At 36.7% G+C, this 26,479-nt stretch overlaps 1 protein-coding gene across 4 annotated transcripts in view; it reads left to right on the forward strand.

Moving 5' to 3' along the window:
- FRS2 (fibroblast growth factor receptor substrate 2) overlaps window positions 1–26,479 on the forward strand; it is a 116,082-nt gene that overhangs the window by 38,990 nt on the left and 50,613 nt on the right. For 2 of the 4 annotated variants that reach the window (XM_047740709.1, XM_047740713.1), the window contains exons 2-3: window positions 12,728–12,823; window positions 13,807–13,849. The gene's annotated coding sequence lies outside the window, so the exon portion shown is untranslated. Of the gene's footprint in view, window positions 1–12,727; window positions 12,824–13,806; window positions 13,850–14,772; window positions 14,783–23,980; window positions 24,026–26,479 lie in introns of all 4 variants that reach the window. The other 2 variants (XM_047740711.1, XM_047740710.1) reach the window with 2 other exon arrangements.

Raw genomic sequence — 26,479 nt, forward strand, 5'->3', positions numbered from 1 at the left:
GCACTTCCAAATGCTTGATTGTTTTTTCTAAATTTTAATCTGAAAAGACTATCAGGTCTTTTTAAAGCTATATATGATTTTGTTTAGATTGTTCTTCTAGTCATTAAAGCGTAGTTTTAATTCTATATGATAACTGGCTCCTGAGATTCAAAACAAAACAAAACAAAACACATTTAGTCCTCCAGTTTTACCTTCCCCACAAAAACAAATCTTGTATCACATATATATTGACAGGTAATAAAATTAACATATTTGAGCCTCAACGTTCTAAACAGTGGAAAAAAAGCATTACTGAACTGTAAAATATCCCTGTAGAGAAATCTGGCAGAGGAAGAGGAGTTTGTTTTATATATTGAAAAATCAGCCTGTGGCAATCAGGCACTTACTTGCTGTGCCCCCGTTTTAACAGAGAATTGAATAGTTTTGTTAAATACAGATATTTTGTGGAGTTGTTTGTTACAAGAGGACTACTTAAGGCCTTTTGATAATAATTTTTAAAATTTTGACCTTAAGATGACCCTTAAGAAGCAGAGGGAGCCCCTTGGTGGTAGAACCTCAAGTGAATAGCTCCTGCCCCAAAGCAAGCTGTTGAGAATAGATACAAGGTGGTTTTAGGCGTGTTAGGGTCATTTCTGTTACCTCAATAATAGTCACTCCTTGCATTTAGTTACACTTTCTTGTGTCATTGCTTATTATTGACTGTATTCCTTTGAAAGAAATCTCAAATTGATGAATTATTTCCCATCTTCTGAATTAGGAAACTGGTTATCCAAAATGTATAAAAATAAGATTTCCAAGGCCTTACAGGATAAAGCAGTTGGTTGAAAGTGAACAATACTTTTGTATCTCTGGAGAGATTTAAAATAGAGTCTCTTTTCCCATGTGGTGGTGGGGCAAGTGAAAATGGATGTAAACCTTACCTGATTTGTCAGTAAGAATTCCTGGTGGCAGTAAAAACCAATTCAAGCATATTGCGTATTTTAAAAGGATACCGAGTAGAGCTCAGGGGCTCATCAAATTGTTGTTCCAGGGTTAGAGAACCAGTATTCAGGGCTAAGCAGCCAGAAACAATGCCCAAAATCACATTGCACAATGATTCCCATGAGGATGCTGGTAGCATCTAGAGACAGACTGACAGACGCCACAGGCTGCCCCAGTGACATGGCTAGCTCTGGATGGCTCTGAATGCTGCCACCTCTGCCCGGGACTTGACCTTGCTACAGTTACTCCACCATTAATGTGGGAGAGAGTACCTTTTGGTCTCTGTTTTGCCCGCCTTCTAGTTGCCCATTCATAGTCTGGGCTGGGCATGTGTGTTTGGCAGAGCCCATGTCCTACATGTATACAACATGTGGGAAAGTGTTTAACTTTTGAAATCATAAAATTAGTGGGGGGAAGAGGACTCTCAATTTTAAGATGTGGAAAACTATTTGACCTTCTGAAATCATAAGGTGGGGAAGTTCCCAAACTTAAGGGAAAGTTAGATTAGATGCTGGGCAGACAAAAAAAAAAAAAAAAAGATAAACTATTGATTCCATATGATGTTTTATATGTAGTACGTGTTGAGTCCTTACTGTGTGATAGTCATTGTGCTAAAAGTGTCTTACAAGCTCTGTCATAGATCATCCTCACAGTGTTAGACATGAACTAATAGGCCAAGAGGGATCATACAGTTAGCCCATTCAGAGCTGAGACACAAACTCAAAGCTATGATTCCAAAGCCTGTGCTTACAACTTCTGTATTAAACTGACTCTTTAAAAAATCTCCTCCTCCCAATATATTTATCTCAAAATCTTGTAAATAAATCCGTTTGACTACTCAGTTTATTAAAATCTTATATATCGTATATATATGTATTTAAAGGCAGTTGAAAATTTGTGGCTTTAATTTTCTATATTTTCAACTGACTGAATAACTTCTGATTCTTTTTCTCATTTTGTGATTTATAGTTTTCTCATTTTATGACTCTGCCACATGCTATAGCCTGATACAGTGCTTTCTTTTGGAATATCAGTGCTTGGAAGCCAGTTACTGAGTGTAAGGGAGACAGATGGACAAGAAGCAGAGGGGACATAGAGTGACCAAGACTGAGGCAGGAAGGGAGAACGAGACACACACACACACACACACACACACACACAGGAAGGGAGAACGAGACACACACACACACACACACACACACACACACACACACAGAGGAAGGGAGAACGACACCCCCCCCCACCCCCACCAGGGAGACACAGACAAATACATATGAAAGGAATGGGGGGGGCATACAACACGTGTTATCCTCCTATCAGCCTTTGTTACTTATCATGGCAGCCCGAAACACAGAGGAACCCCCCCTCCCCTGCTTTAGGAAAGCCACTGAGGCCTTTTTTTTTTTTTTTAAAGTTGAAATCAAGGCTTTCTCTAGAGTAAACAGTAAGTTTTAAGCCTCTGTACCAGTTTGCATTTTAAATTGACTTATGCACTTCTATTTTAAAGCTAAAAAAAGTATGTGATATCTAGGAGTAATAAACAGGAGCTTCACTTGGGATGTATCCAACTTGGTTTGGGGGGTGAAGAATCATAAAGAGAAAACTCCCATAGTTACTATGATGTCAGCCAAGTTAGAGTATTTCTTCATAAACCACAACTCTGGTTAATTATTGCTTTAGCACAGGTCTGTCTGTCCTGCAGATTTTTTTGTGCTACCAAAATAGAGCTTTATAATAATGTTATTTTATCCATTTGTGCCTTTGGGACTAAATGGGCAGCTATAACTTTTGTGAAAGTGAATAGATCAAGGCCCTTCCACACACATACTCTTGTAGGCAGTCTAAATGTAGGTTGGGTGCTAGAGAAATACATGATGTAAGGTAAATGTCCTTTAAATTAAAAATGATTTTTGTCATCTTTACATACTACATTTTTAATACTGAATATATTATGTTTTTTGTCCTTACCTCGGTCTCATCTTTCTTAGGATATAAATTTTAATTTGAGAACTATTTTTCTATGAATTTCTTGTTTTGTCCAATGCTGGCTGTGTACAAAGGATTTTTGTATAAATGCAATTGTTATTTACTCGACTTTTCTGCCACTTTACTTTGAGATTTATGCCTCTTTTTTTATTTTTTTTTATTTTTTTTTTTTAAGATTTTATTTATTTATTTGACAGAGAGAGATCACAAGTAGACAGAGAGGCAGGCAGAGAGAGAGAGAGAGAGAGAGGGAAGCAGGCTCCCTGCCGAGCAGAGAGCCCGATGCGGGACTCGATCCCAGGACCCTGAGATCATGACCTGAGCCGAAGGCAGCGGCTTAACCCACTGAGCCACCCAGGCGCCCCCTCTTTTTTTATTTTTAAAGATTTTTATTTTTTTATTTATTTGACAGAGACATCACAAGTAGGCAGAGAGACAGGCTGGGGGCGGGGGAGAGCAGGAAGCAGGCTCCCCGCCGAGCAGAGAGCCTGATGCCGATGCCGGGCTCCATCCCAGGACCCTGGGATCATGACCTGAGTCGAAGCTAGAGGCCTAACCCTCTGAGCCACCCAGGCGCTCCTCTTTTTTTTTTTTTTTTTTTTTTTTAACATTTTTAGTGGACCAGCGATCCTCAAATGGGCAGTAGTCCTTTTATTAAGCTACCAGGTTGAAAATATGATGTTGGCATATAGACAAGTTTCTTATCTTTATGGACGTTAGCTAATGTGAATTTAAATAGTCATCTTTTAAGAGATGTCCTGCTGGGCCAGAACAGTGATCTGTCCACCTGAGACTGACCTAAAGAGCTGCAGCAAGGAAACAGGTTACTTGTTCGAATTCTGTCATTCCTAAAGGACACATGGGCCATTTCTGATTTCCCTTAACTTACATACTGTATTCAGAATTCATGCATTCCTTTAAACTCCAGCATGGCACTCCGTTCTGATTGTATTATGTATGCATTAAGCTAAAATAATTACTATAAATTTGTTGGAATGGGTAGCTCTGGGGGGAAATACCATTTATAATGTGAACTTCAGTTCTTTCTTTGCTCATAAGCTGTTTCAGTTTCTTCACCTGTAAAATGTAAAATGATTTCACAGTTTTTCCCCCCCATTACTCTCAAAATTTGTTCTGTTATTTCTAATATGGCCAGTTTATAAGGCTTGTCTTTCTCACCCTCCTTCCTAGCATTTCCTCTTCTACGTGCCATTTAAATATAGAATATTAAGCAAGTTCTTTATGTATCATGAAGGAGGCATAAGTTATGTAGGGCCACTGAATTCCTTTGAATTATCTAAAAGTTGTATGGATTTTTAGGAGAAAAGTATTTAATAGCTGAAGTTCAAAGAAAACAGGTATAGCTTGTATTTAGTACTTCAGGATATGGATTTATTGAAGGTCCTTTCATGTGACATGAATTCTGCTTTTTAATTCACTGGAAACTAGTTGAAGACACTGGTCATTCCTTCTTTTGTCCCTTGTACAATACCCATCATGAGAGAGTATCTTAAAAAAAGTTCGGTTGTGGAAAAAAAAGTCTCTAATATATTGCTGAAAACTGTTTAGAGCCCACCAGAACTACTAAAGAATGAAGGTGATATTTTCCTCCTAACAGATAAAGGAGGAATTTAGAAAAAAATTACAACGCTTTCTTGGTTGATTTCTGTTTTTTGAAGTTACGGGTTACCACCTAGAAAAGAAAAGGGTAGAAGTGAGCATTATAAAAATTGTTTCTCCTTTTGAGGGCATTAATGGTGTTGAGTTATAGTTCCTGGGACACATACGTATGATGACAGCATCTTCAAGAAGAAGGTATCAAATACTGAGGCATTTCGGTATTCAAGTAACTCCACTCCCTGAAAGAAAGGTAAACCTGCTTTAATATCAGGCTACTCTCCTTAGTGACTGTTTTATTGTGTGTAGTATTAAAATTCATGAAAAACAATAAACCTGCAGACTCTGATACTTAGATTTGTATAAATGTCCTTGTTACGTGTAATGTTGAAGACACTGAAGAAATTAACTCTGGAAATATTTACCTTGATGTTCTAGGTAGAATCACATGTTAGGATGTCCTGTTGTTTCTTACTAAGAAATACATTTTATATCATGGCCAGCGTGTGCCTAGCATGTTTGTATACAAAACAAAAGGCTTTAAAAATAATAGTTACTCATTCTGTGTGTGTGAGTGCCAGGGTAAAGAAAGGAAGGAGAGAGAGAAAAAGACAAACATTAACTGTAGGAAGAGATTGTATATGTGATAAAGTTTTAAGAAACAATACTGTGTGTGCTATGCACTTACATTTTGTTAAAATATAAAATAAAATAACAAAGCTGTAGGTAATGCCCCCAATGTTGACTTGAAAACCAGGCAGGCATTCCCATTATCTTTATTTAGTCTTAATGATAGGCCTGCACACAAAGTATTTCGTCATTGAGAAAGAAACACTAAAATCCTAAAGTTATTTTGAAAAAAATAAGGTTGTATTATTCATAATTGGTGTTCTGGGGAAGTGTGTCCTTCCCTTAAAATTGAGAGAGATTTTTTTTTTTTAAGTGTTAATTTATGCTGACGATTCCCAGGTCACAATCAAGTATTTAGAAGACCAGCATATCTGTTTAGGCCTTTGGAAACTTTATTTTTTTTTTTTTTTTTTAAGATTTTATTTATTTGTCAGAGAGAGAGGAGAGCGAGCGAGCACAGGCAGACAGAATGGCAGGCAGAGGCAGAGGGAGAAGCAGGCTCCCCACCAAACAAGGAGCCCGATGTGGGACTCGATCCCAGGACGCTGGGATCATGACCTGAGCCGAAGGCAGCTGCTTAACCAACTGAGCCACCCAGGCGTCCCATAGGCCTTTGGAAACTTTAAATCATCAATCTGTTGAGTCTCTTCTCTGTGAAGAAGTCCATTGTTTAAATGGTGCATTTTTTAGTCAATGGGGATAATTCGTTCCAAGGAGTTTTCACTTTCTTTACACGACTAAGGACATTTAGTGAAGCAAGGCTACCTTTCCCCAGTGATGTGTGATTGCATTTGTCTTTTTATTTTACAATAGGTATGTTACTTTATTTTATTGTGTCATAGGCAATGGGTGCATCTAATAATAATTAAATTTACATTTCTGAAAAAATATTTCTACAAAATTTTTTAAATTAGTTTTTTATTTTTTGTAATTTTCCTTTTCTAGAGAATTCTCTCATGTGAAACACCTTAGTTCCTGACTCCATGGGATAGGATAACACTTATTGGCCTCACTTCTTTATACTGAACAGAACCTAATGTTTAATGAGTCATCAATCAGAAAATATTTTGTAACCTGGCGATAACCTGTTATTTTTTATTAACATATAATGTATTATTAGCTCCAGGGGTACAGGTCTGTGAATCGCCAGGTTACAAAATGACTCATTAAATATTACCAGGAGTGAAAGAAATATTTCAAACATCTGGAAAAGTACAGAAACTATTTTTGATAAACACCTGTGTACCCAATCTATTATATCTTAGTGTTTCTTGCCTGACTTCTCTGAGTGTATGGAATAACCATCAGTGACTTAGAGGAGATATAAGTTAGTCATAGTGAGAGAATACTAGTTATTGAGGTGTGGTGTGACTAGTTTAGTTACCCAGTTCCCTTAGACCTCAGTGTAGCATATTTTTCTGATTCATCTCTTAATGCCATAGGTTTCTTTTCAATATATGTGACAGTGAACTTTCCTCTTTGTCCTTTTATCTAAAGCAGCTTTTGAAGAATGGAACACATTTCTTGTATGAGCTGCCTGGATTTACATGTTACTCCTATAGGGCAGATGTGGTATTTGTGACTAATAATCTCATTCCAGTTTACTACAGATCATACTAGTGAAAAGAAAGATTTTGCATCATGGAGGTATTTCTTTCTGGTTTGGACAAGTTATTTAACCACTCCGTGTGCTTTGTTAATAGCTTTCCCATCGAAAAGTTCTGAGAATTAAGTGAGCTAATGTAAATAACTGGTACACAGAAGTTGCTCAAGAAGGGGAACCTGGGTGGCTCAGTCAGCTGAGCTTCTGACTCTTGATTTCAGTTCAGGTCATGGTCTCAGGGTCATGAGATCAAGCCCTGCTTGGGGCTCTGTGCTGGGCGTGGAGCCTGCCTGAGATTCTCTTTCCTTCTCCCTCTGTCTCTGCTCTCCTGCTGCCCTGCCCTGCCTGCCACCTTCTGTGTGCACAGGTACTCTCCAAAAAAAAAAAAAAAAAAAAAAAAAAAAAAAAAGGAGTTGCTCAAGAAAGGTTACTTTGATATCACAAGCCTTCTTTGAAGTGGTTGAACTTGCTAAAGTCTAATTTCTAAATGAGTGGGGGTATTTCTGCACAAAAATACCCGAGACTTCTCTTCAACCACCACCCCCCAAAGCTGATTTTAACATTAAATTTCATCATCCAACTCCTAAAATCCCTGCTGTTTGTTTTCTTGTACTCTTGGTTTATTTTTGTACCTAAGGTCTGATAGGCACAAAGCAAGTGCTTTGTGAACCTTAAACTAAGTGAAAATAGATTGTTCAGATGAAAGGTATGTGGATAAGTCAGTTTTGGGGCAATTCTAGAGATCTCTTGCCAGAACTGGTATCTTTGTTTTGGTCTTCTGAGACTATTAAATGTGATCACTGAGTCATACTTGCTGTTTTCTCTGTCCCCTGGCTATCTCTCTTAAGACTCTGAAGCTTGCCAGCCACAGGATGTTTAAAAGGCAGAGTAGGCTTTAGCCCAGGGGAGTTTGTTTATTTAAAGAAAAATAATTAAGTTCAAACATCCCTACCATGTCATAGCTAGTCTAATCATGTTAGAGTTAGTGAGTTCTTTTGATTCTTTCTGGTGGTCATGGTACCTAAAGGTAACAAATTTGAAAGTAGTTTAAACTTTTTCTGAGATTACTTGGAACTTTATAATGTAATCCCAAAGAGAAGTCCCTAAAGGAGTGGAGGAAAGGGCCAGTTATTTTGCTAGTTGTTGTTTTTTGATGGGACTCATTTATTTATTTATTTTAAAAAATTTTGGGATGCCTGGGTGGCTCAGTGGGTTAAAGCCTCTGCCTTTGGCTCACGTCATGATCCCAGGCTCCTGGGATCGAGCCCCACATCCAGCCCCACATTGGGGCTCTCTGCTCAGCGGGGAGCCTGCTTCCCTCACCTCTGTCTCTGCCTGCCTTTCTGCCTGCTTGTGATCTCTGCCAAGTAAATAAAAAGATAAATTTTTAAAAAATTTTATTTATTTGAGAGAAAGAGAGTATAAGCAGTGGGAGAAAGCAGACTCCCTGCTAAGCAGGAAGCCCAATTCAAGGCTCCATCCCAGGACCCTGGGATCATGACCTGAGCTGAAGGCAGATGCTTAACTGACTGGGCCATCCAGGTTCCCCTTTAATGGGACTCATTTAACTTTCAAATCATTTACCACTCCTTCCTAGAGTTATGATACAGATGATTTAAAAACAAAACAACAACCAAAAAAAAAAAAAAAAAACCCAAACAAACCACTGTTGTGGCTTCACCTTCCTTAATTCCTTGAAGTTGGGACCTTAAGAACCTTTTAAAAGGGGCGATGTAATTCTGCAGATGTTTAGGCACAAAGATACAGTAATTGGTCACCTTCATATTTCGGTTAATTACCATCTCCAAAATATTCCTCCTTACATATTCTCTGCCAGATAAGAATATCTGAGGCAGATATTTTGTATTTTGGGCTCACCTAGGGTACCAGGACCTATCTCTTGATAAGATAACTTGTAAAAACTAAGTCCTAGAGGAAGTGGAGGAGGAATGAGACAGATACCTCTGCTCCTGGCAGAGGGAAAGACAAGTCCTTGAAGTGAGAACATGCTTGAAGTGTTTAAGGCAAGGAAACAGGGGCAGAATGGTAAGAGATCATGTTCAAGAGAAGTGAAAGGGAAATATAAGATCATGGTCCTTATGGCCTTTGTTAGGGATTTTGGCTTTAGACTGGTGAGATGATGGACTCAGAGGGTTGAGCGGAAGAATAACATGATCTGACTTTCTTTTGTAAAGGCCTAATCTGACTGACTTATTGAGGTGAGCAAAGGGAGAGGCTGAGAGATCAGATAGGGAGCTATTAGAGTAATGCGGATGAGAACTAAGGTGGCATGGACCACGGTGGTTAGAGTGGAAATGTTAAAAATGGTGACATTATGGATGTCTTTTGAAACTGGAGCTCCCAGGATGAACACTTGATGGGTAACGATGAATATTTCTACATAGTGTTTGACCCATTTTTAAATGATGTTAAGATTAATTGCTGGGTTCAAAGTTTGTCTACTTGATTTATCTATTATAAAATTTCCTTTTAGTTTTTTACCTAATGGTTTTAGCAACCATTGGTCATTATTTATTTATTTATTTTTAAAGATTTTAATTTATTTATTTGACATACAGAGATCACAAGTAGGCAGAGGCAGGCAGAGAGAAGGGAGCAGGGAAAAGCAGGCTCCCTGCTGAGCAGAGAGCCCGATGCAGGTCTCAATCCCAGGACCCTGGGATCATGACCTGAGCCGAAGGCAGAGGCTTTAACCCACTGAGCCACCCAGGCGCCCCCATCGATCATTGTTTACATCCATTATTTCATTAGGGTTTACGAAATGATGATTTTCTAATTTTATATTTATATTTCTAATTTTATAATTTGGAATTTCAAATTTTATAATTTGGAATCCTATAAAAAAGAGCTTTCACTTATTAACTGCTTGGTTACTGTAGGGTATTTTTCATATAAGAAAGCCAGGATAAGTGCTTGGTTCTTTCCCTTTTTAACTTTCAGAGTAATAGGTTAGCACTTGTAGCAACCTCCAGAGACAACCGTGATTTTTAAAAATATATATATATATATTTTTTCTTTAAAAGATTTTATTTATTTGACAGAGAGAGATCACAAGCAGGCAGAGAGGCAGGCAGAGAGAGAGAGAGAGAGGGAGTGAGGAGGAAGCAGGTTCCCTGCCTAGCAGAGAGCCTGATGTGGGACTTGATCCCAGGACCCTGAGATCATGACCCGAGCCGAAGGCAGAGGCCCAACCCACTGAGCCACCCAGGCCCCCCTTTAAAAAATATATTTAATGTTTTGGGGGCACTTGGGTGGCTCAGTCATTTTAGCATCTGACTCTAGGTGTTTCGCTCAGGTCCTGATCTCATGGGTCATGGGATGGAGCCCCATGTTGAACTCCGTCCTCAGTGGAAGTCTGGTTGTATATTCTCTCCCTCTGACCCCTTCCTCTGCTCATGTGCAGTGTCTTTCTCTCAAATAAATAAATCTTTAAAAGAAAAATATATATTTAATGTTTTAATCAGTGGTAGTCGTTACCACTTTGATGTCCAAAATGTCATTACCATTTGATGTTCATTTGATCTTAAAACATGTCTCCAGCATAAAAACTGTAAAACAAGGTTGAGAAGTCGTGACTTTCATCCCTGTCCCTTCCATCCTGCTTTCTCTTTTTCTTTTAGATAACCATTTAACAATGATTTTGGTTTATCCTTCCAATGCTCTTTTCATTTTGAAAGAAAAAAACCCGAGGTCTGTATTAATATTTGTAGTCTTCCCCCCACCCCCGCCCTTTTTTTAAACAAAAAAAATAGCATTGTGTGAAATACTAATTCAGGTATAGTATGGGAAGTAGAGAGTTACTGGTTTCCTTCATGGTTATTCTTGAGACTTGTCAACTTTTTATTCCATGTAAAAGAATTTCTTATATTTCTTCCTGTCTCCACAACTAGTGGTTAAAGAACATACATGTTAAAAAAAAAAATAGCCTACTTTACTATTGGGACTTCGTCAAGATAAAAAACTTTTGCACAGCAAAGGAAAGAGCAAAACCAAAAGACAGCCGGCAGAATGGAAGAAAATATTTGCAAATGACATATCGGATAAAGGGCTAGTATCCAAAATCTATACAGAATTTATCAAATTCAACACCCAAAGAACAAATAATTCAGTCAAGAAATGGGCAAAGATAGGAACAGACATTTCTGCAAAGAAGACATCCAAATGGCCAACAGACACATGAAAAAGTGCTAAGTATCACTTGGCATCAGGGAAATACAAATCAAAACCTCAAAATACCATGTCATACCAGTCAGATGGCTAAAATTAACCAGTCAGGAAACGACAGATGTTGGAGAGGATGCAGAGAAAGGGGAACCCTCCTACACTGTTGGTGGGAATGCAAGCTGGTGCAGTCACTCTGGAAAACAGTATGGAGGTTCCTCAAAAAGTTGAAAATAGAGCTACCGTATGACCCAGCAATTGCACTATTAGGTATTTAGCCCAAAGATACAAATGTATTAATCCAAAGGGGCACGTGCATCCAAATATTTATACCAGCAACGTCCACAATAGCCACACTATGGAAAGAGTCTAGATGTCTATCAACAGGTGAATGGGTAAAGAAGATGTACACACATGCGCTCGTGCACACACACACACACACACACACACACACACAGGAATATTATGCAGCCATCAAAAATTGGAATCTTGCCATTTGCAGTGATGTGGCAAACTAGAGGGTATTATGCTAAGTGAAATAAGTCAGTCAGAGAATGATTACCATCTGATCTCACTGATATGAGGAATTTGAGAAACAAGACAGAGGATCATAAGGGAAGTGGGAAAAATGAAACAGGACAAAACCAGAGAGGGAGACAAACCATAAGAGACTTTTAATCTCAGGAAACAAACTGAGGGTTGCTGGAGTGGAAGAGGGTAGGAAGGATGGGGTGGCTGGGTGATGGACATTGGGGAGGGTATGTGCTATGGTGAGTGCTGTGAATTGTGTAAAACTGGTGAATCACAGATCTGTACCCCTGAAATAAATAATATATTGTGTGTTAATGAAATAATAATAAGAAAATAAAGAAATAAGAAAAAAATAGCCTACTTGCAACATTTAGCAATATTTAGCAAAATTATATATCTAGCAATTCCCTGTTTGGAGTTTCCCCCAAAGATTGCAGTAACAAAATTACATAGTGACGTATGCCTTTGTTCTGTTCCTTGAAGGCTGGTACCGTGCCTTGTCTTTTAATTATGGGCTTTGTTTGCTGGGGAAAATACAATAATGATGTAGTTGGCATTGATAGCAGTGGTATATGTGTGGAAGAAATGTTATTTTGAGGATTTGCCATTTTGAAATAGTACCAGGTTAAATATTTCATCAATTAAAATTACATCACTCATCAGTTTATTCATTCTTTCAATGAATATTTACCGAGCACTTACTGCACGGCAGTCATTGTCTTAAGTGCTCAAAAGATACCAGTAAATAAAGCCAGTAAAAATCTCTTCTGGAGCCTTCTTTCTATAGGGGTGTGTGGGGGGAAAGATACAAACATACATTATCAGTTATTTTTTCCAAATGTGGAGTTTTAGGGCTTCTCTTTTTCCTTTTTTCTTTTCTTCTTCCTTTTTTCTTTTTCCAGTCTGTAAATGGCATTCTTAGGAATTGCAAGACCCTGCTGGGTGAAGGCATTTAGGACTGAAGAATTTATAGATTTTTATACTCAGTATGTGTAACATAATTCTGGTCCCATGGGGTGACAGCATATATTCGAGCTCTCTCACTTCATCCTCAGCCCTGTTAATGTTTTTTATTAGAAGGTTGCTCAAGAAATTTTTTGATAACTCTTTTTATAGACACTAAAATTTAGGAAATTGTCCTTAAAGATTTGATGTTTTTGTTATGATATGTTCTTAATGACTATGTCTTTATTTCAGAAATGACCATTAAGAAGTAGATGCCCAGATGCAAAAGTGATGAAACAGTCAATTTGTCATAAAGTAAGATGCAGCTGTGGCTTTTCAACCAGATTAGTAAGTGTGGCCCGAATTTTTTAAAACTTTATACTTATTTTATCTACTTTGAAAAATATTTACTAGAAAGTATAATGGACATTTTCTTAAGTGTCAGCTTGTATTTCTCTTGTTACTTTGGACTGTAGTACAAATTAGAGCATGTAGCTCTACAGAATGTATGCCTGTGTTGCACCTTTTTAAGAACCGTAAAGGTAGTTTTATAAAATCAGAGCTTTAGAGGAAATACATGAAAAAGAGTCACTATGTTACCACTATCTGAATACAGCTCCTTTAAAAATGTTTGGATATTTGTTTTCCTTCCCAGTCTCTGTTCTGTACATTTAAAAAAAAACATCATTTTAATCATAGTATTGTGAAGAGTATGCTTCTCTTATATATTTTGAAATTAAATGTTTTAGATGTTTCTCCCTGTGAATAAAAATGTACTCTTTAGTATAGGGTTTCTTATTGGGGTAATGAAAATGTTCTGGAATAATATGGTGGTGATGGTTACATAACTTTGTGACTATAGTAAAAACCACTAAATTTTACACTTTAAAGGGGTGAATTTTATGACATATGGAGTACACCTAAAAACTACCTTTTGGGATCTCAAATCTTGGTAAGAGTAAAACCCAATTGAGTACCTATTTTTAGAATATGAAAATGTGCTGAGACATCACTATGTACCTAGAAGAAATGATTTGATAGTCACTAGAATAGTCTTTTTGTAATAATAAAAATAATGAATTTTATAATATTTTAATACAAATATTAAAATACTTTATTTTTTATACTTTATAATTTTATACTTTATATACTTTATACTTTTTATACTTATTTATTTTATTTAAGAGACTTACTGTCTCTTAAGTTTTGGTAATACCAAATGTCATGACATTCTGAGTGTACTATATCAGCATTTTGTTAACTTTTTATTTTTAAGAGACTTCCTGTTTTAAAACCAAGATTTTTAACTTTTCTACCTGAAATTTTTTTAGGAACAGAATTGTATCTATTCTTCTCAGAAGAGAATTCCACAAGGTAAGAAATTGTTACTATAGTAGTAAGCAAATATAGTTGAATATAGGCTTAATTACTCTTTATTTTTTAATCCTTTCCCTATATTTATTTCATATCTTTTCTTGATTATTACAAGAGTATCACAAATTTTTTAGCTCCTCCTTTACTACCTCAGAATTTGCAAGCACTGTACATCTCATGTTATTTGAAGTTAAGATTAAAAGGGTATGATAAAAGTAGTCACCTTTGAAACTCAAATACTGCTTTTCATGGTATCCTTATTCCTGGTATTATTAAGGAACTTAATTCCTAGGATCCTTAGGATTAGGTTTGTCCATTTTAGAAAATAAGTTTTCTTCTTCCTTTGGGACCCATTTAGCTTTTTACCTCAGTGGACATTACCTAAATGACTTGGGGTGGTAGAGGAGTCATAGAGGCTCTATTAGAGGCCTTAAGTCAAGGGAGATTATTTACCTGGGTTTCCACCTATGAAAATTATAGAACTCCTACATTCAGTTTAAAAAGTGGAATGCTTTCTCATAGGTAATTAGTAAAATATTTAGTAACAGTTAGTATTAAAAAAATTCCAAATATCATCTTTACAATGAATTTTAAATCAACATTGATTTAGATTGTTAGACTTTTTAGACTTCTGAAGGATGATATGTTCAAGTGAGTAGATAGTAAAATCACCTCTTGGTGTGCTTATTACCCTATGCTAGGAACTTAAAATCAGTTGCTTGGCTTTAACAGGTTACATTTACGGGAACTCTTTGGTACGGGAAGTAGTAATCACTGCAGGTGAATTTAATCTGTCAACTGGAAAAATGCTTATAAAATGTATTATTCAGATCAATAACTGTTTCTCATTTATTGTCCTTTGTCCTGAGGGGAACATGGGCTCTCAAACACATCTTTCCCACCTGTTTTTGAAATTACCACAGATTTAATCAGGTCAGTTTTTATCCTGATAACTGAAAACACAGGGTTAAAATAAAGAGACCCCTTGGCTCATGAAGAGGGAATGGGAGCACCCACTGAGCCACCCAGGCGCCCCTGTGTTCATTTTTTTATATTAAAATTGTATCTAGGGTGCCTGGGTGGCTCAGTGGATTGGGCCTCTGCCTTCGACTCAGGTCATGATCTCAGGGTCCTGGGATCGAGCCCCACATCAGGCTCTCTGCTCAGCGGGGAGCCTGCTTCCCTCTCTCTCTACTGCCTGCTTGTAATCTCTTTCTGACAAATAAAAAAGAAAATTGTATCTAAAAGATGGAATTAAATACTGTGGAAGAGAAGAGGAAACATAAACATCTGTCTCAAAGGCCAAGAGTCTGTTAGAACAGTCAAAGGAAAGAATTGTGGGGCCTAACAAAAACATGTATTTTTCTTCTAGAAACAGTGTGTTAAAATGCTCTGGTCTCAGTGTTAGCCCACAATAACTTAATAATTGAAAGATACTGGTAATATTTTGGAACTTCCCCATTATCTATTACTTCATTAATTTCTACCTTGTAGTATATTTCTTTGATGCATAACCATGTTCTGTGAATTCCCATCACCGAATCTAATACAGAGTAAGAACAGTACAAATGTAGGTTTCTAAATTTGGGATGCAGAAATACAATTTCATCTGTAGTAGCACATTATTAGCAAAGCAGCTTCTCTTGGATCCCCTAACTAGAAACTACCAGAGAGTGGGAACTTCAGAAGCTCTGTGTCCATGGTGATGGTATGCCTTGCACCAATGAAAAGGATAGAAAGAGGAACACTTCTGTGAGGGGATAGGGTGATTCCTGACTTGAGAAGAAGGATTATGACAGCTGTGATCAGATCAGGGAAGGGCTTCCAACAGATAGAAAAAGCTAAAGGTACCTTGTGGGGAGCAGTTTGTGTGGAAGGAGGATTTTAGGGGCACTTTGTTCTGGGAGCTAGGAGAAAATGTTACTGATTCAATAATGGAATGGCAAGGGATAAGGGAATTCATGTTTGCTGAAAGTGAAGCCAGTTTGAAGCTTATTTATTTATATGTCAATACTTAAGTATTTTTAAGATCTTTGTGGGGAAGACCAGCAACTCTGGAGGTTGTTACTGATTTAGTTATTGTTTAATACTCCCTACACTCTTTTTAAAAATAACAGTTTGGAGAATTAGATTAGACATCAGGTAACATAGTCCCTTTTTCTAGTTTGATTGGTTTCTGAGTATTTTATATGGCTTAGTAATTTCATAACTTTCACTTTGTTATCTTAAGAGATGGCATAAGTAAAACAGTCCCATTTTACAAATGATGAAACTAGAAGTGGAGTGAGCTTTAGGATTTTTTTTTTTTAACTAATCTATACTGCCACCCTGTCAACTGATATTTTGCCCTATATAGGATATTTAGTTACTAGTTTTAACTTAAAAGAAATGTTTCTGACCTGGAAGAACCTCATAGCCTAAAAAGTTTTAAAAACATATATATACAAACAAAAATATAACCAATGAATAATTATTGATAGTCACTTAACCTTAAGGTTCATTAAAAAGCTTTAATAAACTCACTTCACTTTTGTCTGCTACTGTTAATATAGAACATTATTTCAAAAATATTTCCAGGGGCGCCTGGGTGGCTCAGTGGGTTGGGCCGCTGCCTTCGGCTCAGGTCATGATCTCAGGGTCCTGGGATCGAGTCCCACATCGGGCTCTCTGCTCAGCGAGAAGCCTGCTTCCCTCTCTCTCTCTCTCTGCCTGCCTTTCCGTCTACTTGTGATCTCTCTCTGTCAAATAAATAAATAAAAAATCTTAAAAAAAATATTTCCATTTTGGGGCACCTGGGTGGCTCAGTCGGTTAAACATCTGCCTTTAGCTCAGGTCATGATCTCAGGATCCTTAGATCCAGCCCCATGTGGGCCTCCCCACTCAGTGGGTTATCTGCTTGTCCCTCTCCCTCTACCACCCCCACCTCCACTTGTGCACTTTAGCACTCTCTCTTTCTCAAATAAATGAATGAAATCTTTTAAAAAATTCCAATTTATAACAAATACCATAAATTTAGTTTCTTTTAAGTTTAGAATATGCCTGTTTACTTAAGGATTTGGGGTCTAGGTAGATGGATGGGACAATTAGAATCCCCAGTTTGTGGGAATGGAACAAGCAATATGATCTCACATATTTCAGAATATGGTAATCCCTTCCCCCCAAATCATTTGTTTATAGTATGAAAATCAGGGAAACTGTGTTATAAAACCTGTATTTTTTTCCCCTGAGTGACTTAAATTGGTTCAGGCCCAGCTTTAGTGATATAAGTACAGATCAAGTTTGGTTTTGAGTAACCAGTTTTATCCTGGTGCATTCTAGGTCTGGAGTGTCTTTGGATATACTAACCATTTGGTTTCAATACCTCATTGACATTTGATCCTCTGGAAAGATTGTGAGAGATTTCACATGTAGGTGGTGGGATAAAGGAACCCAGATTGTCTCATAATCTATTGAGTAGATTGGAGTTATAGGACTTTGAAGTTTAGTAATGTTATTGTTATTCAAAAATAGGCTGTGGTGTTAAAAAGCCAGGTCTTCTGACTCTGATTTCTTATTGTATATTAAGACTTCAAATGTGATTTAAGTAAATATGAACTTTAAAAAATGTGGATAACTATTTTTTTTATAAAAGAATACAGTTATTTCAGATACCTTTTTTGTTTCACGTTCCAGTCTTCTTTAGAATTCCATATGAGCTCCCCTTTTTTTTTTTTTAAAGCCACTTGCTTTCGAATTTAAAAAAGAAAAAAACCAAAAAACCAAAAACTCCGAATAGGTTGAAACTTGACACAAACTGCTGCCACAGAACAAAAGTGCTGACCAAGTTAAATCAGCCCCTGCAATGTGTGTTGAAAGGAAAACCTCTCCTCTCTTGCCCAGTTTGAAGAACAAGCATTTTTCCTGCCAAGAAGGGCTGACTTTAAATGGACCAGCTGTCCATATTAGGAGCATTGGGTTACTAAGGTGACCAGGGCTGTTTGGAGAAGAATGCAGCTGAGAGGGCAAGTTCTTGATGTGTGAGCTGAGGGAAGGAATGTGGTGTGATTGTGCATCATTCCTCTTAATCACATGCTCACAAAGTGCTGTGTGGGCAGCATGGAGAAACTACAAATCTGAGGGCTACAGCTTGTGTGTGGTTAAAATCGTTTTGTTTCCATGTGAGCCTTAGGCTTACAGTTTAGATTGAAAACATCTACCTTGTGTATATGTGTGTGTGTGTGTGTGTGTGTTTTGGGTGTAGAGGAGGGTGTTTGATGGTAGTAGATACATTGGGATTGAGTTTGTTTTGTATGATGGACACATACTTTCATATGGTGGACAAAAATTATCTTGGGATAAATGTTCTTTCCATCTCATCCCTTTCTGTCTTATATACTGTGTTGTTAGTTCCCCAAGGGAATGATGTGTTCCTTGTAATTATATCTTGGGCACTTTTAGTTTTAGAATTATTTGAAACTCCTAAGAGTATGTTGTCTATTTGGTCCATTTCTCCCCTCTCCCCTTTTTAAAAATAGTTCTTTCTCTTCCCAAGGGAGATCTTAATACATTGTATTTCTTCCCTGAAGCTTCTTTTTTTTTTTTTTTTTAAGATTTTATTTATTTATTTGACAGAGAGAGATCACAAGTAGACAGAGGGGCGAGAGGCAGGCAGAGAGAGAGAGAGGGAAGCAGGCTCCCTGCCGAGCAAAGAGCCCGATGCGGGCCTCGATCCCAGGACCCTGAGATCATGACCTGAGCCGAAGGCAGTGGCTTAACCCACTGAGCCACCCAGGCGCCCTTCCCTGAAGCTTCTAAAGATAGGTTTGGCATTTGGTAAAAAATAAAATTCAAGAAACAGTGGGAAGTGTCAAACTAACAAGCCCACTTACCTAAAATACTATTTAGATTTTACCGTGGACATCATTGCTAATATTTGAAATGAGATACAGCCATATCCATTGCTATAGACACTTACTGAATGAATATGAGGTTTTTTGCTTTTTTATCCTTGCTAACATATCCTGACAATAACAGGTTGATCTTAAATGAGAACATAAATGTGCAGTATCTTTAAGATGTGAAGTCACTGGACATTGGCAGTTCTGTGTTACATAAGTATCCTGTTCTTATTCAGATAATCTATGTGCTTTGATACAATTGCTGCTTAATTGATTAATTTATAAAATATGGAGAGAAATTAAAAGATGAAAATAATTTGATCATTGAATTCATTTGGTTATTCTCATGGTATGCCTTGATAACTTTTGATGGCATTCTCTGTCAACTAAATGCTTCATGGTTTTGCCTTTCGCATTTAATCCTCAAATCTCCTAGTAATTGATTTTTGTGACAGGTATGGGATATGAATTCACTCTTTCCATGTGGATAATTGGTTATCCCAGTACTGTTTATTAAAATTGTTCTTCATTTCTTCCCTGATATATGAAATTTCCTATGTCATAAATCAAGTTTTCATATAGGTAGTTTTATTTCTATACTCTCTCTTCTGTACCATTGATCTTTTGTCTACCCCTGAATCATACTATCTCCGATATCTCAGATACTCAGTTTTATTTCTTGTCTTGTTCATGACCTTAGAAAATGCTTTCAAATTTCACGGCTTATTATTTTTTAAAAAAGATTTTGTTTATTTTTTTGACAGAGAGAGAGATCACAAGTAGACAGAGAGGGAGAAGCAGGCTCCCCGCTGAGCAGAGAGCCTGATGTGGGGCTCGATCCTAGGACCCTGAGATTGTGGCCTGAGCTGAAGGCAGTGGCTTAACCCCCTGAGCCATCCAGGCGCCCAAATTTCACGGTTTAAAATGATACTTGTAGTTTTTTTAAATGACCGTCTTTACCAAATTAAAGAAGTTTTCATTCTGTTCCTACCTGGCTAGGACTTTTGTTTATCTGTTCATTTTAAATCATGAATGGATGCTGAACTATACTGAAAGGCTTTTGTATAACTTCAGCAATGATTGAAAGTTTTTCTCCTTAATTTGTTGATGTAGTCAGTTACATTGATTTTTCAAATTAGGTTAACTAAACATTGCTAGGATAAACCCAATTTAGTCATGTAGGGATTATCTTTTTTTTTAATTATTATAAATTATTAGATCTGGTTTGCTTAAATTTTGTTTAGGATTTTTATATTAATGTTCATGAGTCAGATTGGCTTTTAAATTTCCATTCTTATATTATCCTGGTTGGATTTTTAACGTATCTCTCTTTTTAAATGTTAGCTGTGTTAAAATATACGTATTATAAAGTTTACCATCTTACCCATTTTTAAATGTATGGTTTAGTGTAGTGTAAAGTATATTCACATTGGCTGTGTAGCTAATCTCCAGAACTTTTTCGTCTTACAAAATTGAAACTCTATACCCATTAAACACTCTTCATCTCTCCCTCCCCATCACCGTGGCAACCACCATTCTTTCTATTTTTATGAGTTTGACTACTGTAGATATCTCCTAGAAGTGAAATCCTACCGTATTTATCTCTTTGTGCCTGGCTTTTCACTTAGTATAATGTTGTAGCATGTATCAAAATTTCCTTTTTAAGGCTGAATAATATACCATTGTATGTATAAACATTTTGCTATTTGCTCATCTATTAGTGGACAAGTATGTTGCTTCCACCTTCTGGCTATTGTGAATAATGCTGTTGTGAACATAAACGTACAAATAAATTCTGCACAGTTCCTTAAATGCCTTTGGATACAGACCCAGAAGTGGTATTGCTGATAATGTGGTAATTCTATTTTTAATTTTTGAGGAGTTGCAATCCTGCTTTTTGTAGCAGCTACACCATTTATGTTCCCACCAGCAGTATGAAGGGTTCCAACCTCTCCATATACTTGCCAACACTTATTTTCTGTGTGTGTGTGTATGTGTTTTAAGATTTTATTTATTTATTTGACAGAGAGAAACACAGCGAGAGAGGGAACACAAGCAGGGGGAGTGGGAGAGGGAGAAGCAGACTACCCATGGAGCAGGGAGCCCGATGCTGTACTTGATCCTAGAATCCCAGGATCATGACCTGAGCCGAAGGTGGCCGCTTAAGGACTGAGCCACCCATGCACACCCGCCCCCCCCCCCCCCCGTGTGTGTGTGTGTGTGTGTGTGTGTTTAAAGATTTATTTGAGAGAGATCGAGAGAGGGCATCCGCACATAAGCAGGGAGCCGGGCGAGGGCTAGGGAGAGAAACAGGCTCCCTGCTGAGAGCAGAGCTGCCTGTGGGGCTTGCGACTCCATCTCAGAGGACCTGAGCCTTTGGAGCTGGGGCCTTGATCTCAGGACTCTGAGATCATGACCTGAGCTGAAATCAGGAGTCAGATGGTGAACCAACGGAAGCCACCCAGGCACCCCTATTTTCTGTTTGCTTCTTTTTTGATAGTAGCTATCCTAATGGTTATGAAGTAGTATCTCATTGTAGTTTTGACTTGCGTTTCCTTATTAACTAGTGATGTTGAGGCTCTTTCCATAAAATTGTTGGCCATTTGTGCATTTTCTCTGGAGAAATGTCTGATCAAGTCCTTTGCCCATTAATCAGGTTACTTGTGTAGTTGTTACTGTTGTTGCTTATCAGATATATGATTTGTAAATATTTTCTCCTGTGTCTTTTAGGTTGCCTTTTCAGGCTGCTAATTGTTTCCTTGAATGCCTAAAAGTTTTTAATTTTGATGTAGTTCAGTTTATCTATTTTTACCTCTGCTGCCTATGGGTTTGGTGTCATAGCCAAGAAATTATTGTCAAATCCAATGTCATGAAACTTTACTCTTAGTTTTTTTCTGAGTATTATACTTTTAGGTCTTATATTTAGGACTTTATTTTGAATTAATTTTTGTATAAAGTGTAAGGTAAGGGTCCAAGTTCATTCTTTGGCATGTGGATATCTTGTTTTCTCAGCATGATGGTCTTTTCCTCCATTGAATGGTGTTGGCATCCTTTGTCCTGGTTGGATTTTGATATGAATTAGAAAGTGTTTTTCTTTTTTCACTATTCTCTAGAAGAATTTGTTTAAAGTTGTAATTATTTCTTTTTTTATATATTTGTTGTTTCTCCACCATTTGGTGGGACTTACTTGTAAAACTATTTGGATTTGATGATTTTTTTAGTGGAAAGATTTTAAACTAACTGTTCAATTTTTTAAAAAAAGTTCCATTTATTTGGGAGAGAGACAGAGATAGTAAGAGAGAGAGCACGAGCAGGGAGGAGAGGGAGAAGCAGCTCTTGATGCGTGGCTCGATCCCAGGACCCTGGGATCATGACCTGAGCTGAAGGTAGACGTTTAAGTGACTGAGCCAGCCACCCAGGTTCCCCACTGTTTGATTTTTTAATAATTATTTTTCTGTTTAGATTCTCTATTTCTTATTTTTAAATGCTCCGTTGATACATTTGTCCTTTAAAAACTGATATGTAATTCACATACAAAATTCACCCCTTTAAAGTGTAAAATTCAATTTTTAAAATATTCCCAAAATTGTATAACCATCTCCACTGTCTAATTCTAGAGCATTTCATTATCCTCAAAAGAAGCCCTGTACCCACTAGCAATCACTTGCTATTCTCCCTTAACCCATCCCTGACAACCAGTTATCTATTTTCTCTATAGATTCGACTATTCTAGGCATTTCCTGTAAATAGAAATATATAATATGGTACCTCTTTTGTCTAGGATCTTTCACTTAGTGTAATGTTTTCGAAGTTTATTCACATTGTAGCCGGTATCAGTACATTTTTCCTTTTTTGGCAGACTGTTATTACATTATGTGGATATACCACATTTTGTTTATGCATTAATCAGTTGACACACATTTGGATTGTTTCCATTTTTTGGCTATTATGAATACCGCTATGAATCTCCAAATAACAAGTTTTTGCATACACAGATTTTTCAGTTATTTTGGTTGTGTGTCTAGGAATAGAATTGCTGGGCTCATATGGTAACACTATATTTAACCTTTTTAAGATCTGCCAAAATGTTTTCCAAAGCAGTTGCACCATTTTACAGTCCCATAAGCAGTGTGTGAGGGTTCTAGTGTCTCCACATCTTGGCCAACACTTGTTGTTGTCTGTCTTTTTGATGATAGCCATCCTAGGGGGTGTGAAGTGGAATCTGTGGTTTTGATGTGCATTTTCCTAATGACAAGTGATGTTGAGCATTTTTTCCTGTGCTTATTGGCCTTTGTATAACTTCCTTGGAAAAATGTATATTTAGAGCTTTTGTCCATTTAAAAATTGAGTTGTCTTGGGGTACCTGGGTGGCTCAGTCGGTTAAGCATCTGCCTTCGGCTCAGGTCGTGGTCTAAGGGTCCTGGGATCAAGCCCAATGTTGGGCTCTCTGCTTGGCCGGGAGCCTGCTTCTCCCTCTCCCTCTGCCTTCTGGTACTCTCTGTTTCTCTGTCAAATAAATAAATAAAATCTTTGAAAAAAAAATTGGGCATTTGGGTGGCTCTGTTGGTTAAGTGGCTGCCATTGGCTCAGGTCATGATCCCAGGGTCCTGGAATCAAGCCCCCCACCCCACATCAGGCTCCCTGCTTGGCGGAGAGTCTTCTTCTCCCTCTCCCTCTGCCTGCTGCTCTGCCTACTTGTGCTCTCTTTGTCAAATAAATAAATAAAATCTTTTTTAAAAATCTGTTAAAAATTGAATTGTCTTTTTATTGTTGAATTGTAAGAGTTCTCTATATATTCGGGATATTTTCTCTAGCTCTGTTTTCTCTAGCTCTGTTTCCACATATTTTCTCTAGCTCTTTTGTCTTTTCATTTTATTTCATTGTGTCCTTTAAAGTGCAAAAGTTTTTTATTTTGATAAAGTTCAGTTTATCTTTTTTTTCTTTTCTTGTTTGTGATTTTGGTATCAAAGAAACTTGAATGAAGATTTGTGTGCTGAAAAGTTTTATGTTTTAGCTCCTACATTTAGGTTTTAGATCCATTTTGAGTTAATTTTTATATATAGTATAAGGTGGAGGTCCCAATTTATTATTTTGCAATTAGAAATCCAGAGGTCCCGGTACCATGTGTTGAAGAGACTATTCTTTCTATATCAAATTATCTAGGCTCTTCTTTTGAAAATCAGTTGACTATAAATGTATGCATTTATTTCTAGATTCTCAGTTTTGTTTCATTTGATCTATATTTCTCTTCTAGCCTGTACCACTTGGTGATTTGATGCTTGATGACAGTAGCTTTAATGTAAGTTTTGAAATTGGAAAGTGTGAGTTCTAAATCTTTTTGATGCATTTTTAATAGATTGTATTTTTCTAAAAACTTTTCAGAAATCTTTCCAAACTTTCAAATTTATTATCATTAAATTGTCCACAGTATCCTCTGATCAGCTTAATCCCTATAACATCTGTAAAGTTTCCTTTTCCTTTATATTAGTTTGTGTTATCTTTTTCCCAATTAGTTTTTCCAGAGGTTTATAATTTTAATTACTCTTTCAGAGAATGAACTTCTAGTTTATCATCTTGTTTTAAATATTTTCTGTTCTTTTAGGGCCTGCTATTATTTCTTTCTTCTTTCTTAGAACTTTTAGGTTTTTGGTTTTTTTCTGTCCTTCTACAAAGACTTTTGAATTTGGGTTTTTAGTGCTTAAATTTGCCTCTAAGTATCATTTGAGCTGCCTTTCTACAAGTTTTGATATATAGTATTTTTGTGTTTTTCCATTAAAAAAAACACTTATTTGCCTCAGTAATTATTACAAAAGCATATATTTAATTTCAACATATTTAGCTTGTAAATATAATTTCTGTGATAGTGTTCCAAGTTGATTTCTTCATGGTCACAGACCATAATCTAATTTGTAGAGACTAACTTTAAGACCTGGTATATGGCTAGTTTTCATGAATGTTTATATGCATTTGGAAAGAATGTGAAATCAGTTGTTTAGTATAGTGCTTCATATATGTTCGTGAGCTTGTTAGCTGTTCTACTTACATCTTTCATGGTTTGCGTAGGTGTTGTTTGGCTTTGGATTTGGTTTGATTTTGGGACTTATCAGTTTCTGTGCTGAGAAAGGCGTATTAATGCCTCTCACATGGTGGTAGGTTTGGCAGTTTCTCCTCTAGATGTAATTTTTGTTTTATGTATTTTGATTCTGTGCTATTAAGTACTTACATTTCAATTTTTTTTCTTTTAAGTCGAACTTTTTTTTGGATTGAAAGGCCATATTCAAAACTATTTTGCCTTATAGTTTTGTTTTTTGTGGTTGGCTGTTTTCTTGGGTTAATATATCTGTTTTAGCTTGCTTTTGGTTAATAGTATTTTTCATCCTTTAGCTTTTCATTGGTCCTGTATTTTAGTTTGTGTCTTATAAACAGGGTATGGTTAAATTGTGTTTTGTTTTGAATGACAATATTTTTTACTGGAATTTTAGTCATTTGTGATACTGGTAGATTTAGATTGATTTCTGTCTTGTGGTCTGTTTTTCCTCCTCGCCTTCCTTCCTGTTCTTCCAGTCTTTTGTTTGGAGTGAATGTGTTTGAAGCCTTCATGTAGGCATGTTTTCTCATTTCAGTCCCCCTAACACCTTGCACACATGTACTCTTGTTTGTAAATTAATGTTATTTATTTTTTCAATGGTTGCTCTAGCTTTTTAAAGAAGTCCTTTCTAAAAGGAAGAGTTTAAATCAGTATCTTTAATCTATTCTTGAATAATGTAATAACTTAAAATGCTCTGATTGTCTTCCTTCCAGAAATCTATAACACTATTGTCTATTATTTGAGTTTTAATATATTTATCTCTTGCATATATAAAAAAATTTTATGGGGCGCCTGGGTGGCTTAGTGGGTTAAAACCTCTGCCTTCATCTCAGGTCATGATCCCAGGGTCCTGGGATCAAGCCCCGCATTGGGCTCTCTGCTCGGTAGGAGCCTGCTTCCCTTCCTCTCTCTCTGTCTGCCTCTCTGCCTGCTTGTGATCTCTCTCTGTCAAATGAATAAATAAAATCTTTAAAAAAATTTTTTTAAACATTATTATTTTAGATAGTTGATCTTTGTTTACTGTTTCCTTGGTGCATTATCTGAGACCTTCCATGTGAAACATTTTTTTTCTACCTGAAGTACATTCTTCAGAATTTGTTTTAATGAAAGTCTTTTGGTGAAGGTGGATGACAGTGTATGTGGTTTTTTTTTTAATCTGAAGATGTGTTTATTTCATCTGCATTCTTGAAAGATAATTTCACTGTGTATTGAATTCTAAGTTTTCTCATCACATTGAAGACATTATTTTGATGTTTTGACTGCCACTGTTGCTGTTGAGAAGTAAAATTGCCCTCCCTTTGAAAATAATCTGTTATTTGACTATTTTTTAAGCTTTTTCACCTCCTTTAGTGTTCCTAGTTTTATAGAATGTATTGAATTTTTTTTAACTTTATTTTTTATTTTATTATTTGTAATTCTACTTGGGATTCTTTGGGCTTCCTGGATCTGAGGACATCTTTGAATAATTATGTTAAATTCTTGACCATTATATCTCTGAGTAATGTCCATTATTTTCTTTATTTTCTCCTTCTGTAACATTTTTTTTCCCCATCAGGGACAGTTTTTCTTCAGAACTTAAGTACTCAGCTTCTTATGTGGACTTTGGCAGAAGTCATGAGGAAGCATCTGTAGGTTTAAATTAGGGTGGGGATGTTTGGTCCTTCC

This window comes from Lutra lutra, chromosome 8 (assembly GCF_902655055.1).
Source record: "Lutra lutra chromosome 8, mLutLut1.2, whole genome shotgun sequence".
Lineage (NCBI taxonomy): Eukaryota > Metazoa > Chordata > Mammalia > Carnivora > Mustelidae > Lutra > Lutra lutra.